Raw genomic sequence first — 17,162 nt, 5'->3', positions numbered from 1 at the left:
TTGTTAATATACATATTATTTTATTATTGTTAAATGTAATATTAAGAAATAGCACCTTTTTTATATTAAATTATAATATAAATAAAATTACTTTTCAATTATTACTTTATATATATAAATTTAAAAGATTTAATATTATATTTTTAGAATTTATAATTAATTAAATATTAATGTGTTATTGGTGAACCCATGCAACAACCCATTGCAATCTAATATGGTTCTAATTGTCTCCTCAAAACACACCTTAGAAAACTCTTACAAATCTTGGCTTCTATATCGAATTAGTGTAACTGCAGGGAGGGAAAGCCTGTCAAATATTATTGTTATTTTTATTTCGGCATGGCGCAAAATGTACAGGTTGAATTCTGGTGCCTTCATTTGAAATCAGCCATTACCTTCCGATTCTGCATGTGCACAATGTCTCACTATGAGGTAGGGTTTTTTTTCATTTCTTTCATTTTCTTTAGGTTTTCTGTTGGGTGGGGGCAAGCCTATCAAATATTATTGTTATTTTTATTTGGGGATGGTGCGAAATGTACAGGGTTGAATTCTGGTGCCTTCATTTGAAATCAGCTATTACCTTGCGATTTTTCATGTGCACAATGTTTGACTATGAGGTAGGGTTTTTCTTCATTTCTTTAATTTTCTTCAGGTTTTCTATTGGGTGGGATGGGGTTGTTGATTTCATGGGACCTCCTCTGAGGTAGGGTTTTTCTTAATTTCTTTCATTTTCTTCAGATTTTCTGTTGGGTGGGGTCATTGATTTCATGGGTCCTATCTTTTGTAAGTGAGATCGATATCCATAGGTATTAGCATTAGTACAAGAAGTCGATACAACACCAACAGTTTATCCAGCACCTATTCTTGCAGCAGAGTAAGCATATCCAGTCGCAGGTGATTCTATTGATCCAGCCATGGAAGAGCTATAAGCACCATGTCCAAGTCAAGATAGAGACCCAAAAGCAATAACGAAGAAAGAAGTAGGAGCATAGGCTAGGGCAGAGGCTAGTGCACCTAAAGCAGACATTGAAGCATCCCAACTAGGAGCAAGACTATAAGTAGCAAATCCATAAGCATAGGTGAAGGTAGCATCATATATAGAAGCATCAGTAGATTATGTAGTAGATTATGTATTAGATCAGTCGCTGAATTAGTTGATCCAGTGGATCCAGTCATTAACTCAATTAATATAATCTACCCACTCACCCATGGTTGGTCCCAAGATGCAGTTGCCATCGCAAGACCTCAACATGATTTTCCTAAACATTCTAAGAGGCCTACTACCCAAAATTTATCCTGACAAAGGAGATTCATGATGGTGATTCAACTCATGGGAATTCAACATGAAGATGTCATCTGCCGGCTCTTCCCATATATGTTCGAAGGAAAAGATTCAATGTGGTACTTCAGTCTACGTCAGGGATCCATTACAAGCTGGGCACAATTTGAAGCAGCTTTTATGCATAAGTTTCGGGATGATAAAACCCCAGACACATGGTTCTACTTCTGGTGTATTGTGCGAAGACATGTCACTTCTGCAAGTCCTCTGTTTTCAATCTGCTAGAATACTTGACTTTTGTTGTTACAAACATGCCCATACAGTTTAGAAAATTATACCTCGAACGCATCTTAAAACAACCTTCATCAAGCCTGTCAACCTCTGTTTATTAAACTCAGACCTCTTCCACCTGCTAAGCCACTTGCTTCAAAAGTGAAAAAATGCCCATGTCATTTTACGTACTAACACCTGGCACATAATAGACATTGAGGAACATCAACATATTCCCTCCAAAGGGAAATCTGGACATTTCTTTTACCAACTACCATATACTCCTTCCCACCACCAAAGATCACGGAATACTTGGATGAACACGACACATACTCTGTGAACCAATCCGTCCTGTTAGTGAAATGTTGTGAGGCCCATGAATCAATATACCAAGCAGATGACCTGGACTGATCATGACAGGTGCAGCTCTACGGGTCTGTTTATATGTTTATCAGTGTCTAGCCCTAGGCTGGTGGCCTTGTCTTTCATTGTGTAATCCCTCTTTGGTGTTAGCCCTTGTGATTGTATGATGAGCACTCTTCCCCCTCCCCCAGATGTTATTCTATCTTTGATGCTCCTGTGAAACCAAGTACTTGACAGATGTTGTTGTTTCTTGGTTCAAGTTGGCTGGAATTATTAACTATAATTTCTGATTGACTTCGTTATTGTCCTTATGTAGTCGGTCCAATTCCTATTAATTTCGGTGGATAAACAGGTGGCATTTGAATCGAAGGTGTTAAAAAATATAATACAAATTGTAGGGGAAGACCAATTACCTCATCAGGTCATGCCTGTCAGTACTGTATCAAAACAAACTCTAGAAAAAATGTTTGAATACATAGAGTATCACGTACGCAACTCTTCTGAACCTGCCAACGTTATGAGGACATGGGATCTGAATTTCATCACCAATGTCGATATTGACATGTTATTGAATCTAATAAAGGTAAGTATAAAGTAGCATTTGCATTGCAGGTGCCCAATGTTATCTGGCATTTAACACAGATTGTTTGTTTATTGATATGTTTGTAAATTGTTTCTGATAGATTGCATTGCAGGTAGTATATTGGCTAGGTGTGGATAGTCTTCTAAATTTGGTAGTTGATTAATTGACAAGGGATTCTTGTCCAGGCCAAAGGATTGTTAAAGAAAACTGCATCATTTCATAATACCTCAAAGGATGGGCGCTGATCGATATGCTACTAATCTAATCATTAATTATTCATTCACATTCCCAATTTATGTCTTAGATATCTCAATCACTTATAACAATCAATTATGCATTCACATTGCAATATTACAATCTTAATTGGAAATCAATCACAAAGTATATGCATTTATATATTGTTATGTTTATGGCTAGTGTACCAATTAATTTTTTGGTTAAAGTGAATATTATTTTTTCCGTGTATTACTTTCGTTCTAATTTTCCATCCCTGAAATAGTCATTTAATTGTACTTCTCTCATGTGTCAAGGTTAATCTATAACCTCTGTGTAATCACTTAGATCTTCGTAGTTGAGGTCTTATAAGTGGATCTGCATGGCAAGGGCGGTATGGGAACTGTATGAATTATATACACAACTATGCAATGAGTATTGATTGTAACCTCATGAACTTACTGGTAGCCTGATCTTTAACTGCTTATTTCACCTAGAGAAAAACAAATATCCTGAAAAAAGAATAGTACATAAACAACATGATGTAAAAGAGCTTAGCAGAGGCAAGAGCTGCTAATCAGAGTCGGCACTATAATTTTTCATGGGTTGAATAATATTCGTCCTGTACCGAGTACTTAAGCTATAGCCAATCAGAAACAATATCAACCAATTATTTATTTGTTTCTGATCCAGACTAGTACTTTTAGCCAAAGCGACCTTGTATGTTTTTGAAGGATATGGTCACTTGTAATGTACATTCCACCAGTCAAGCAGCTTTTGCCTTACCTCCATCGGGAGTTTTCCTTTCTTTTTCTTCTTCAGAAATTCTTGCTTGAGACTGCTGAAATATCCACTATACTTACGAAGAAGTTGATCTTTCAAACCTGGTGTTTGGCAGCTTCGAGCTATGGAGAAAGAGCCCAGAATTTGTTAAGGAAGAGAGGCCAAGTTTTTATCTTTTGGAAAGACGAGTTTGCACTGCAAAGAAAGGGTTGTATTGCTCCAAAGTCATTGTTGGTCGAGTTGTTGGAACTAAGGACCGAGTTTACTGAAGCAAGGGGTCAAAGATCATTCTCATTTTGGTGGGATGATTTATATGAACAAAACAGAGGCCGAGTTTCCCATTAAATATTAAATGAAGTTTGTGTTCCTTTTAGTAGCTGGCTGAACATATAAATACTTTTTGAAGGTTGATTTAGGTGTAGGAGTTAAGTTCCTGAGCTATTGAATGCCAAGTATTGATCCAGATTTAAACAGGAAAGCAATAAATTACAAATATAACCATACATACAGAGATGCAGTAGAAATAATACTTCATTTCATTACTGTAAAATACTGAAATATGATTACAAACAGAAATGGAAATAAACTAGCTAGGGCGATGGTAGCTTATCTCTGAGAAGAGATGTGGCTGCTACATACCTCTGAAATGTGTTACAATGAGGCTTGAAGGCCTATTTATTGTTGAGAAACAATGGAAACCCCTAAAAATCCCAAAACCTAACCCTATGAGATGAAGTGCTAGACTATGGGCCCCGTTTTGGGTAAATTGGTACATCAACTTTCCGGGGTCATAACTTTGGCACACAATCTCCGTTTGACACGCACCGTAGCTCGTTAGAAAGATCTATCCGAGGACTAAAACTTTGGGAAGAGAATAATTAGTCCATCGATCCATGTTGCTCCGCGTTTTCCCAAAAAAACGTCGTTTAGGGCCTCAAAATGGCTCCGTAAGTTCAAGACCCGAAAAACTACTAAAAATAGTAAATTGTACTACAACTAAGCAAACTAAAAAATTGAAAGAGACAGTTGTGGGGGTCCAAGTGGGATAGGTGGGTGGCCACCAACATCCACCTGGATCATTTCCCCCCCCCCCCTTGAAGGAAGTAATGGTCCCCACTGTGTTGAGTTCCTCCCTGAGATGAGGAAACTTCTGCTGAGTTGGGTCCCTGGTGAGCTGTTCTGCAACCTCTGATGTGTCTAGTAATGGTGGGAAGCATGGTTGAGGGCGGTCCACATTGAACACTCGATGCAGGTGAAGGAATGGGGAAATGTTGTGCTCCAAAGCATTTTTTCCCACAAACTTGGTATGGGCTCTTGTAAGGCATTATTTCTGCAAATGCAACCAGACTTTGTCGCCCACTTGAAACTTGTGTGGTACTTGATGCTGATCATGTCGCTGCTTGTACTTGGAATTTTCCAGAATGGAGCGGCGATATATCGACCCGTTGGGTAGAGGTTCTCTAAGAGTCAGATCGAATGAATGCTTGACCTAATAGTGCAACTTTGTCCCTATGGGTGAGGAGAAGATGTTCATGTCTACTTTCATGACTGTATCCATCTGTTGTTACTGCTGCGTGGAGGAAGCCTTCACGAGGGTCATGGATGTGGCGACAATCTTCCCCTTACTTTGGGAGCGAACCAGATAGAAAATGAATTTCCTAGTCTGGGAGATGAGCTTGTTGCATTTCTTAGAAGTGATCAAAGAGGTGGTAGTAGGTGGGGCTACCTCCGGTTTCCTGTATAAAGGGCTTGATGCTGTAAGGAAGGCGGCATTACTGGCGAACTCAGAGGTCTCATCCTTGGTGAAGCCACCCGATATTGTACGGCTACAGGTGTGGTGTAGTATGTAGGCCAAACAGCTTCACGACCTCTGCTGAGATGAGGTTCTTTTGGCTTCCATTGTTGACAATGAATTGCAATGGCGAACCCTTCACCCACATATGTGAGTGGAAAAGACTCTCCCCCTCCTCTGGATCTTCGGGCTCATTCTTCTGGATCTTGGCAGTGGAAAGAGTGGCTTTGGGCTCCACATCAATGATCTTCTTCCCTTTGCCATTCCCCTTGTTGGGTTCTGACTCAGGGTCGGAACATGCATTTGATTTTGAAGCCTTCAACTCAGCCACCAACGACTACTTTGTCCAACACTCACTTGTATTATGAGTGGGACTCTTATGGAACAGACACCACTTTCCTATGTCCTTCTTCGACTTTGTGGTGTTGATATTTTCTTGCAGCTTCGACAAGTTGTCTTGGGTCACCTCGCCTTGGCTTTGTCCTTTGGTCTTCAAATTCGCAGATCCAAAGTCTCGCTTCTTCTGTTTAAACTTCTGCTCAATCTTGACAGTGTATCGGTATGCCATGCTGAGCGAGGAGATGTTCAAGAACTCCATCTCGTCCTGGATGTATCTATGTAGGCAGTCGTGGTATTTTAGTACCAAATGCAGCTCAGAATCCTTGATATCTAACTTTGTACGAAGGGTATGAAAAATATTTGTGAACTCCTACACATCTTGGTCCCTTCCCTACTGCAGCATGGTCCACTTTATGTATTTGTCCTCATAGCTTTTGATAGGGTAGTACTACTCCTTAATGGAATCCCATAATGAATTCCAAGTGGGTGCGGCTGAAAATAGTGACCATGTACTTTCATCCTTCTGTTTACAGTAGGTTTCCCACCAATCCTTGATGTGGGGGGCTACTTTGAGAAGAGAGAAAGTAATCTTTTCCTGGCTGGAAAAATCATGAACAGAAAAATAACCCTCTAGCAGATTTAAACATTTATCTACGGCATCTACGTCTATCTAACCCTCAAATATGGGGATTTCAAAGTTAACTTGTACCTTAAAGGGTGTGGCATTTCCAGAGTAGCCGCTCGAAGTAGCTGCGTCGCCCCTGGGTAGTCGCTGAAGGATCTGGGAAAAGTTGTCCATCACCGTGTTCCTTTGTTGCTCAGGGGCTTCTTCGAGCAAGATTTTGATAGGATCTCCTGCCCCCTCGTCTTTGTTTTCATACGCCATGGGAGGCCGTCAGGATTTTCGAGGCTGGTCTTGCAAAGGTTCGACCAGTTCCAACCCTAACTCCTTATATCCTGACCTCGTTGGGGACGTGCAACGAAAAACAAAGAAAGAGCAAACCACTCTGATACCACTGATCCAGATTTAAACAAGAACGCAATAAATTAAAGATATAACCATACATACAAAGATGCAATAGAAATAATACTTCATTTCATTACTGTTAAATACTGAAATACGCTTACAAACAGAAATGGAAATAAACTAGCTAGGGCGATGGTAGCTTATCTCTAAGAAGAGATTTGGCGGTTGCATGCCTCTGAACTGTGTTACAATGAGGCTCGAAGGCCTATTTATTGTTTAGAAACAATGGAAAACCATAAACATCCAAAAACCTAACCCTAGGAGATGAAGCGCCACACTATGGGCCCCGTTTTGGGTAAATTGGTACATCAACTTCCCGAGGTCATAACTTTGGCATACAGTCTCCATTTGATGTGCACCATAGCTCATTAGAAAGATCTATCTAAGGACTAGAAGTTTGGGAAGAGAAAAATCAGTACATGGACCCATCTTTCTCCCAGTGTTCCCCAAAAATGTCATTTAGGGCCTCAAAACGACTCTGGAAGTTCAGGACTTGAAAAACTGCTAAAAATAGTGAATTGTGCTACAATTGAGGAAACTGAAAAATTGAAAGAGACAGTTGTGGGGGTCTAAGTGGGATAGGTGGGTGGCCACCAACATCCACCTGGATCAAGTATCTTACTATTTTTCTATTAGACGTGTATTCTTTATTGAGCGTGGTCCTGTAACTTCTAATTGTTGTGGTACAGTTTGAAATGCTGAGAAAAGGAGAGGCTGCTCACTAAAATTTTCTCTTGCTGAAGTGTATAAAGGCTGGTTATTACACAAAGCTCGAGTTTCCTTGTTGTTGTACGTGTTATCAGCCTCCTGGAATATTTCTTCAAGCTACAGTGAGCTGGTAGGAGCTGATATGAAAGCTGGTGGAAGAGCATAGATGTTGTTAAGCTTATTCTCTGACTCTAGGTTCCACTGTGCACTCATTTTCTGAGTATGGTTCTACTATATATACACTTTAAAGTGTTGAATATTAATATATCCATGCTTTGTAAATTGTGGACTGATATTTAATTAAAAGAAATATGTTTTATGCTCAGATTTGTGTTGTCCATTTGGTTAGAGCTGTGACACTCACTCCAAATTGTTGTTGTTGTCCCCAGCCAGGTTATCACTTAGTCGGTGCATGTGTTAAGCATGGTCCCTAGTGGTTTTGCATGACGAGACTCTAGCTCCATTCATACGAAAGAAATAGGTGTTGTTTAGTTTTTTTTTTCAAAAAGTTTGAAAGTAAGAGTGTTTGAATTGTATTTTTCTGTTAGAAATAGATTCAGTATCATCAAAAAAATTTAGGACATCCAAAATTTTGAAATTGAAAAATTGTAATTCAATTTCTAAAAATTTCCCTAAAATTTTATCAAAATGGTAATAAAATTTCCATTATTTTCTAGGCAAAAATAACACCTCTTTAGACTAACAGTATTGGTTATCCAGAAAAGCTTTGATGTAACAAGTATAGGGTCTCTAGCAGCGAACCTTACCGAATAAGGCTAAATGTAAAGTTGTTAGAGTGAGAGAAAAACCTTCACTAATTTGGTGCAGATAAGGTGCACAGGTACCAGTATCATATGCATGCTAAGTCCTATGAATGTGGTCTAATGGTTAGGAGGGAAAGTTTGGTCTTGCAAGTCTTGTGGTCCAATCTTGGGCAGAACAATGTATGCCTGAGAATAGAGGGTACAACTTCTGCAATCTAGGATAATAACATTTCAAGAATTAGGTTGATAGGTTAGACAAGTATACTGAGTTTCGAAATTGGGTTGGGTTGGAATGATTGGCACCATATCACGGGGGCTTCACTAAATAAACCTCAGACATAGCACGTGCGTTCATGGTATACTAAATAATACCCTTAATTTAACTACATATTGGAAAATACCTCTAAAAGTCACATTATTTAACCCCCTATCAATATGAAACCAATACACCTTCCCAATTTAAAAAACCCCTAATTCCAATAGATATTGTAAGTATCGATTTTTCATTAAAAATTTTTATACCCCTTTATATTTTTTATTAACTTTGAGCTCCATTTTTTATACTTTCCAATATAAAAACCCTTTACCCACTATTATATGCTCAATATATTATGTCATTTTATCCTCAATATATATCCCCCAATATGAATGCACATGGTATGGTATTGCTCCCACAATGAAGCCCCCGTGCACCATATACCTTCTAATCACTAGTGAATATTAAATACAACAATCAAAATCCAATGAGAATATAAGAATCAAATTACAAATCAAAACATTGTTGAACAATTAATTAAAAATCCACAAAAAATTTGATGACTTATTCCTACTAACAATCTACTAATAATACTACTTATATCAATCTCAAACTTGAATAAATATTTAGAAAATAGTTATGACTTGTAACAAAATCTTATTAACCACACCTTTGTAATAAAATCTAGGAACTAGATTGCTAATCCTACCAAAGTTACAGTAGTACCTATCCTGGGATGGTTCCTTGCCTCCTTAGATGAGGTACTATAAGAGAAAAATGATACTACTTAATTAAATCCACGTGTAAATAAACGAGACATCTACAACATGCCACACAAGTCTTACATGGTAGTAGTACTACTAAATATAGAGTTTCCCCTCATCTCCATGAGAGAGATTGCATGCTTCTTATTTATTGTCCTCTCCTCGGGCTATTCTAAGACAAATTAACTTTTACACAGGTGGTTTTAAGAATATTTAAAATTTAGGCTCATTTCATATTTCTAGTTGTTTGGATGTGTCCCTTTAGCATATTCAGGAAAATCCTTGGCTATAAAATAAAACTTGAATTAGTGATATTTCCTCATGTATCATGACCTCATTCATTTCCAAAGCTCATTTCCCAATATATGGGTTGGAGGCAGTTGAAGTCATGTTGCCATTGTTATGAAATTGATGACAATAATTTCCTCTCAATTCAAAACAAAATCCAACTATGATTATGTTGTCACTTTCCTACAGGTGGCTGCAGATGTGTTATATATATCTCATATCCCAACCATGATTATGCTATGGGATCCCTACGCTGCAATAAAACTGTAACAACTGCCAATCCACAATAAGTATCAAAATGATCCTTTTGTTACCAAATAGTCAACAAATAATAATAAAACATAGCTAATTAACACCCTTTTGCTAAATTTACTTTTGTACACAAAATTTAGGGATAGTGTAGGAAAATATAGGTAAGAAGGGTATCTTGTTGGTGGCCAAAAGGGTGCAAAAAGATGTCAAACATAGAATTATCAATAAGTACTTTTTTTTGGCCAAGGGAGGGGGGTGAACATAGATCTATATTATATATTGAAGGAGATACAAAAAATGAAGATACCTTAAGTCTTTGCTACAATTCCATCTCCATGCTCATTGAGCTCATCCTTTTCCATATTTTATTGGTTGGAAAAAGAAAGCAAATATCTCCATATTGTGGCAAGAATAATATGGATTCTTAGCTAGGATTATGGTTTCTCTTGTGTTGATGCCCAATACTCAATTCATAGCACAAGATGACAAAAAAACTATTTGATTGCTTTCCACTACCATGAGGATGCTTGATAATAGACTTACTATATCCCATTCTCATTGATATGGCCTCTATTTATAAGAAGATAGTGAAGGCTAAGAGATAGGTTCAAAGAATAGGAAGAACGAGAAAACAATTCATGCACAAGTTCCATGCTAAATAATGCATGATGGCCAGCCCATCTCTCATTGATCTCCTCAAAATTATCTGAATCTCAAAGATTACAGGGGTGGTCGTAGGTTTGTTATTGACAATTAGTATTCAACCATAGCTTGAGTATTAGCAACATCTAGTCAATCACCCTTTTTCCTAATAAGGGCATAGTTAGTCTTAAAAACTATGTTTTGGAAGTGATTTCTTAAGTGCATCTCATGATTTAAACAAAATCATAGTACTCACTTCCCTTCAAGGCTTCAGGTGATAAATGCAAGTTTATAAATTATCATTTTATTCTTCTTGGATGGTTTCATTGTTGTTATTAGCTCAAATTTCCTATCCTTCCATGCCATCTACGGTATTCTCTTATTACCATGGGGTTTATTTCATGGTTTTCTCAAACGTCCTTCATTACTACTTAAACTTGTTTCTTAAATGTATGTTTCGATTTTATGAAGAGATGCTCCATTTGTAAAGGTACCCATAGGTAAAAAAAACTAGAAAAAGATGCACGTAGTTAGCTTTTACCACCTAAAAATTATGTACTTGTCACATTTGCACAAGTTCACCAAAATAAATCATCAAAATACATGTTTTCCACCAACGTCACCTCATTTTCCACCTTCATTACACCTATGGAAACATTTGAAGAAAACTTGGATTTGGAACCATTAGGGGTAATACACTTTTTACCCCTAATAAGTTGTGGCTAGTGTAGAAAGTACTCCCAAAACCTACATTGGCCCATAAAAACCTTAATTTTGATTATTTCTAACCATAATCTTCTAGAAAAGGAAAGTAGAACTTATAAATGGACATTTTAAAACCTTAATTTCTATTAGTAGCCTTGACTTGCTCAATTAACCACAACTTTCATGACCACTTCAAGGTGGTTTAACCACTACTTTCTTATAAATAAAGACTTGAGGTCTCTCCATCTATCATCCATCCACATAGAATAGGTACATGCTACCAAAATTATGCCAAAAAATCTCAAAGATTCCTTCCTCTTGATGATAGTTTTTGGATCTTCATGCTACTTGCAACCAAGGAGGGAATCAATATAAACCATGGAAGCAAATGATCCTCCCAAGGAGGAGATTGTGGAGCCACTTCTTCATCAAAGTTTTCTTTGTAGGTGAAAGTATGTATGCCTTCTATTAGAAATGAAGTTATTATTTATATTCTCTAAATAATTATAATAATATTTATGTTTGTAGTTCGTTCATTTAGGTTCCTTTTATATGGATAGATTAGGGTTTAAAGTATCATAAATATTCTTTGGAATACATTTTTCATGTTTTGAGATTCATGCTTGTTTATATCTAAGTCACTACCCTTAGATTAGAGAAATTTTACACCATTGTTATAGTTTACTACCAAAAAATTGGCAACTCCATTAGATCAAAGAAGCATTTATTATTGCTTGGTTGTGGGCATGCATTTACTTTGTTCAGGTAAGTAGGGTATTCCATACAATATGAACACCTTCAGTAACCAGTCACATGACCAGATCAAATATCACAACAAAAGATTTTTTATGTGGTTAAAACCCTCTAAGAGGGAAACAATCTAGGACGCCAACCAATGTGCCCACTTGAGGAAATTTATTAATGCAAAAGAAAATATTTTACATAAGAGAGTTGTCACAATCAATCATCAACCATGACCCTCCATGCCCTCTAAATAGAGACCAAGGAACAATTGGGTGTTAAGCCACAAATTAATAGCCATTAGTATCAAGGAGACTATGAGCCATTAGATCACTCTATGTCTATAGCATATCATGACCATTAGACTACAATGCAACTAATGCATACTAAAGAAATACACTAAAAAATACACTTTTACCTAATAGACACATTAGACTAAGTTGAACTTAATTAACTCCTAATTATCTAAATATCCTAACATCCCCCCTTAAAAACAACTTGGGATAGGATTGAAGGATCTACAAAGGTGACATAATGGGAGAAGGAAGAACGAAATAGAGCCTATCGCCCTACTCTCTTCCTAATGGTGAAAAGGTACCAAAACCCTTACTTTTCTTGTTGTTGTGAGGATGTTGCTTCTTTGGATGTTTGTTTTTATATTTCTTTTAGGCCACTGGGGCCTTGTTAGATGTACCTATAATGCTAATCATTCCAATATGTCGTTCATGGTTTCCAAAGACCCGTGTTACATTTGCATAGAAGTTTAGATATCATTCAGATATCTAAACACCAAACAACAACATTGAGTTTTTTCTTTCACTCAACCTATAACATATTGTATCTGTGTTCATCAATGCTCTTCTTCCATATGCTATCCACTTATGACATTTCCTTTGCAATATTTAGTGTATTTGCTAATTATAGGTCATTTATAAGTTATAAATGTCTTCAAAGTTTCACTTCTAATTGAGTATTCAAATGAACATATTGATTCTCTTATACATAACTATTTTTCCCTCCACACACTTTTCATAACTTCCATAACCATTAGGTAGGGACCTGCAGCTTCGATGCTGCTTTGCTTGTTTAGTAAAATATTGTTGAGACTTTAATTTATTGAAAGTTGTAGAATTTACAATTTATGAAGTTTCAAGGTCTAATTTTTAAAAGTCTAATTCTTTAAAGTGTGCTATCTCAATGTAAGAGCACTTGCTTTACAAGCAGGAGGTTGGTGGTTCGATTCCATCGTGCCCTGACATCCATATGGAATGGTGACAATCAATTTTTGGTGACGGAGGCTCTTTTGACCATCACCAATGAGCTTTGGTGACATTTTTCGAACCTCACCAAAATATGAAATGGTGACAGTCAACGAACACCACCATATATACGCATCAATAGTGACAACCCTCAAAGGTCCATAACCATAAAAAAAATTTGTTGATATGAAATGGTGACGTTCAATTTCCGTCATTATAGTCAATATTCGTGACAGACCTTGAATGTCACCACAACACCTATACTTCTGGCAATGCGCCTTTTGGTGACGGTCAATGAACGTCACCATATATATGCACCAATAGTGACGGCCATGAAAGATCCATCATAATAAATCGTTGTTGTTCATATGAAATGGTGACGGTCACTATCCATCAGTATAATCAATATTCGTGACGTTCAACAACACATATTTTTGGCGACGCCACCTTTGGTGACGTTCAACTTTTGGTGACCAAGGCTATGGTCCGTCACCATTGCTCATATGAAATGGTGATGGTTATTATCCGTCATTATAAAACACTATTGGTGACAGACTTTGAACGTAACTACAACACCTATACTTTTAGCGACTCCACCTTTGGTGACGTTCAGTATTTGGTGATGGAGGCTATGGTTCGTCACCATTGCTCATATGAAATGGTGACGGTCACTATCCATCATTATAAATCATTATTGGTGACGGACTTTGAATGCCATCACAACACCTATGCTTTTGGCGGCACCACTTTTGGTAACATTCAATTTTTGGTGATGAAGGATCTTTTGACCGCCACCAATGAGCTTATGGTGACATTTTTTTCCCCTCACCAATGAACTTTTTTCTTCTAGTGCATTTAGGGTCTAGTGATCCGAGTTTGTATTGTGGTAAATCTTGAGAGACGAGGAGATGGAAAATTCCTCAAGGATATTGATGGATTTCGGATGGCATTCCAAGTTCTATTCAGTTGTGACCGAAGCACCAGTTTTGGTGTGATCATGGTTGGATGAGGGTTGAGGTGGTTTAACCTCCATATTCCCTTGGTTGTTCTTGGATTGGTAGTTCTATGGGATCCCACATTCATGCTTGGAATATGGCATGAGGGTGACTGGCTGAAAGAGAGATTTGGTTTAGCCATGTCTATGATCGGGTGGTACATAGAAGTCCTGAACATGGTCGGATTTGCCTATGATTAATAAAATCTAAGTTCTCTTACTTCTTCACTAATTTATATGTGGGTTTAATGGTTGTCATATCTATGATATTTATATGGTTTTATGCTGGTTATAAGCATGGTTGAATGATTGGTTCATGTCATGGTTATTTCATGTATTTACTCATAACTGTTAAATGGATGGATGAAAGACCTAACTGATGATGTAGTAGTTCAATGGAGAAGGAGGTGATCCTTCTGGTTATGTTTCATAATTTTTTTCAATCATTTATGCTCTATCTTGTATCCTAGACCTATAGGTTGCATTGATGCCAAGTGTTTAACAATATGTCAGTCCTGGTTGGGGATGCCCAGGCTTAAATCTCAATGTCGCTGGCACAAAACTAGCAATTTTGGTCCATAGTCAGTGGCAAGTAGGCCTGTGAGAGCGACTTTAGGTTGCTAACTGCTCCCTTGCCCATAGCATGAGAGTGACTATGGCCTAAGAGCTACATAATAGTAGTGGGACCCAGGGATAGACTGTCTAAGTGGTTGACTTGTCTCCTAAGGATTTTGTTGATGATCTTGGATGATTGTAGGTGATGTTCTATCGTTTCCACTTCCTTAAGGTGACATTGGAGGTTGAATATGATTTTAGTAGCATCTCTCCTCATATTTACCCCGGTTGGCATGGTTACTTTGGGTAAACCTGGGAGGGGGTGTTACATATTTAATCCATCTCTACCATATTTAAGAACCTAAAACCGTATTGATGATTTTGCAGTCTCTATGGCTAAGACCTTCTTTAGCTTTTGGGAGACAAAGCGTGTCCCATTTGACCAACAACCATTTTCTATTGAGATAGTTACCTCCACAAAGGAAGGTTCCTTGCACTTTTTTTTATGCTTTTTAGAACCCATTTGGGTGAAACTAGGACTCAAAAGAGCTAAATCAACAAGGAATGGACCATGGATTTCACGAGGAAAAGATGACCAACAATGTTCAGAAATCAAAAAGTATAGCTTTCCATTCTGCTATTGATTTTATCAAAGAATTTCCCTCCAACATGAATGCTTGATGGTTGTATCGGTAAAAGGTGCACCCAAGTATTTAGATGGTAGGGAGGATATTGAGAAACCAAGAATTCTAGTGATACTTCTTTGTTTAATTCAAGGAATTGAAAAACAAGACCTTAAGACTTTTCCATATTGATAATGTTACTGAGGCTTTTGAGAAAAATGCAAGGATCTCTTTCACAGTTTTTTCTTCCATAACCAAGGGGTGTTTTAGGAATAGAGTGTCGTCTACATATTGGTGATGAGTTAGAGGGGTATCATTGTGGAGTGCCAAGCCTTTCAATGTGCCAAGCTGTGAGGTAGCTTTAATAGTTCTTCCTAACCCTTTATCCATAAGGATAAAGAGGAAGGGTGAGAGGCTCTCTCCTTGTGGATATAAGTGGCATGACCCATTTGGTCCATTCAACACTAAAGTCAAAGGTGAGGAGAACTCTTTCGATGTAGGATCAATTTAGTTTATCAAAGGCTTTGGAAAGGTCAATCTTAATCAACATGCCATTTTTTTAAAGGATTTGAGGGAGTGAATGGTTTCATTGGCTAGAATGGTCCTATCAAGAAATTGTTGGCCTTCTAAATGTCTAGTTTGCTTAGGAGAGATGAGAATGGGAAATATGGGCTTGAGGTGATTAGAAATCACATTAGTTATGATTTCTTAAATAAAATTACAAAGTGTAATGGATATGAATTTACTTGGTGAAGCAACATTTTCCTCCTTTTGCATCAAGATTAGGAAGGTAGCATTGAGAATAGGAATAATGCAACTGATTTCTCTTGATTCTTAAATGAACTCTACGATCTCATTGTAGAGGAAGTTTCATCATTAATTAAAGAATGTGATAGTGAATCCATCTGCTCCACGAGATTTCCCATCTACCATTTAAAGCATGGCCTCATTAACATTTGTTGCATTGATGGGCATAATGAGAGTTTTGTTGTTATTATCATGACCAACATGGTATGTTGGCCATGACTTTAGGAGTGGATTCATTGTTTTGAGGAAAATAATCAAAGAGAAAATATGTATAGAATCTCAGAAGTACTTCTACAATGTCCTCTTGTTTCTCTACATATTCTACATTCTCATATATTAAAGAGGTGATTCTATTGTGAGATCTATGTTGGATGGTAGAGCGGTGGAAGAAAAAAGTGTTATACCCCCCTTCCTTTAGAAAACTTATTGTAGACTTATGTTTCCAATATATATCTTCGTGCTTGTATCTTTCATCTAGCCTTTTTGTGAAGGAGATTCGTTTCTTCACTACTTCAGTCATTCTACCATTGTTGATAATTCCTTGCAGAAGTAACTCAATTTCATTTTCCAAGATTTGTTTCTCATGCAAGATTTTTTCAAATTATTCTTTGTTCCATTTTTTTATTAGTTTTATTTTCTTGATATTTTGTTGGAAGATGAAAATTTTTTATCCCTCAATGGAGCTTATGCTTTTCCATCATCCCTACATTTTGTCGATTAAGTTGGAATCTTAAAGCTAGAATTATTCGAACCTAAATAGTCATCTTGAGAGATCTCCCATGTTCCTACACAAGAGACATATTGGCCAATGATCTAAGCGAATCAACGAGAGAATCGTTATTGTTAGTTCATTCCCACATGTGAGGATATTTTTTGAGACAAGAAAGAAATCTAATCCTTGGGAGATATGGGCCTTTCCTACTCACTTGTTATTCTAAGTGAAGAGTCGATTTGTGGTTTTCATACCCAAAATCATTATCCTCAATTAACCTTCCATTGGGGGATTTTCGAGGTAAAAATAAATAAATATATAAAATAAATAAATAAAAATAAAAAAAAATGTACGATCAAAATTAACTGTAAAAGAACCAATAGGATTCAAGATGGGTAAATATTTTGGAGGGAAAAGAAGAAAATAACTTTTTTTCATAATTG

Source organism: Pinus tabuliformis, chromosome 4_2 (assembly GCF_031772625.1).
Source record: "Pinus tabuliformis cultivar Carrire ecotype Pingquan chromosome 4_2, CPIR1, whole genome shotgun sequence".
Taxonomy (NCBI): domain Eukaryota; kingdom Viridiplantae; phylum Streptophyta; class Pinopsida; order Pinales; family Pinaceae; genus Pinus; species Pinus tabuliformis.
Note: the sequence above shows the minus strand (reverse complement) of the source record.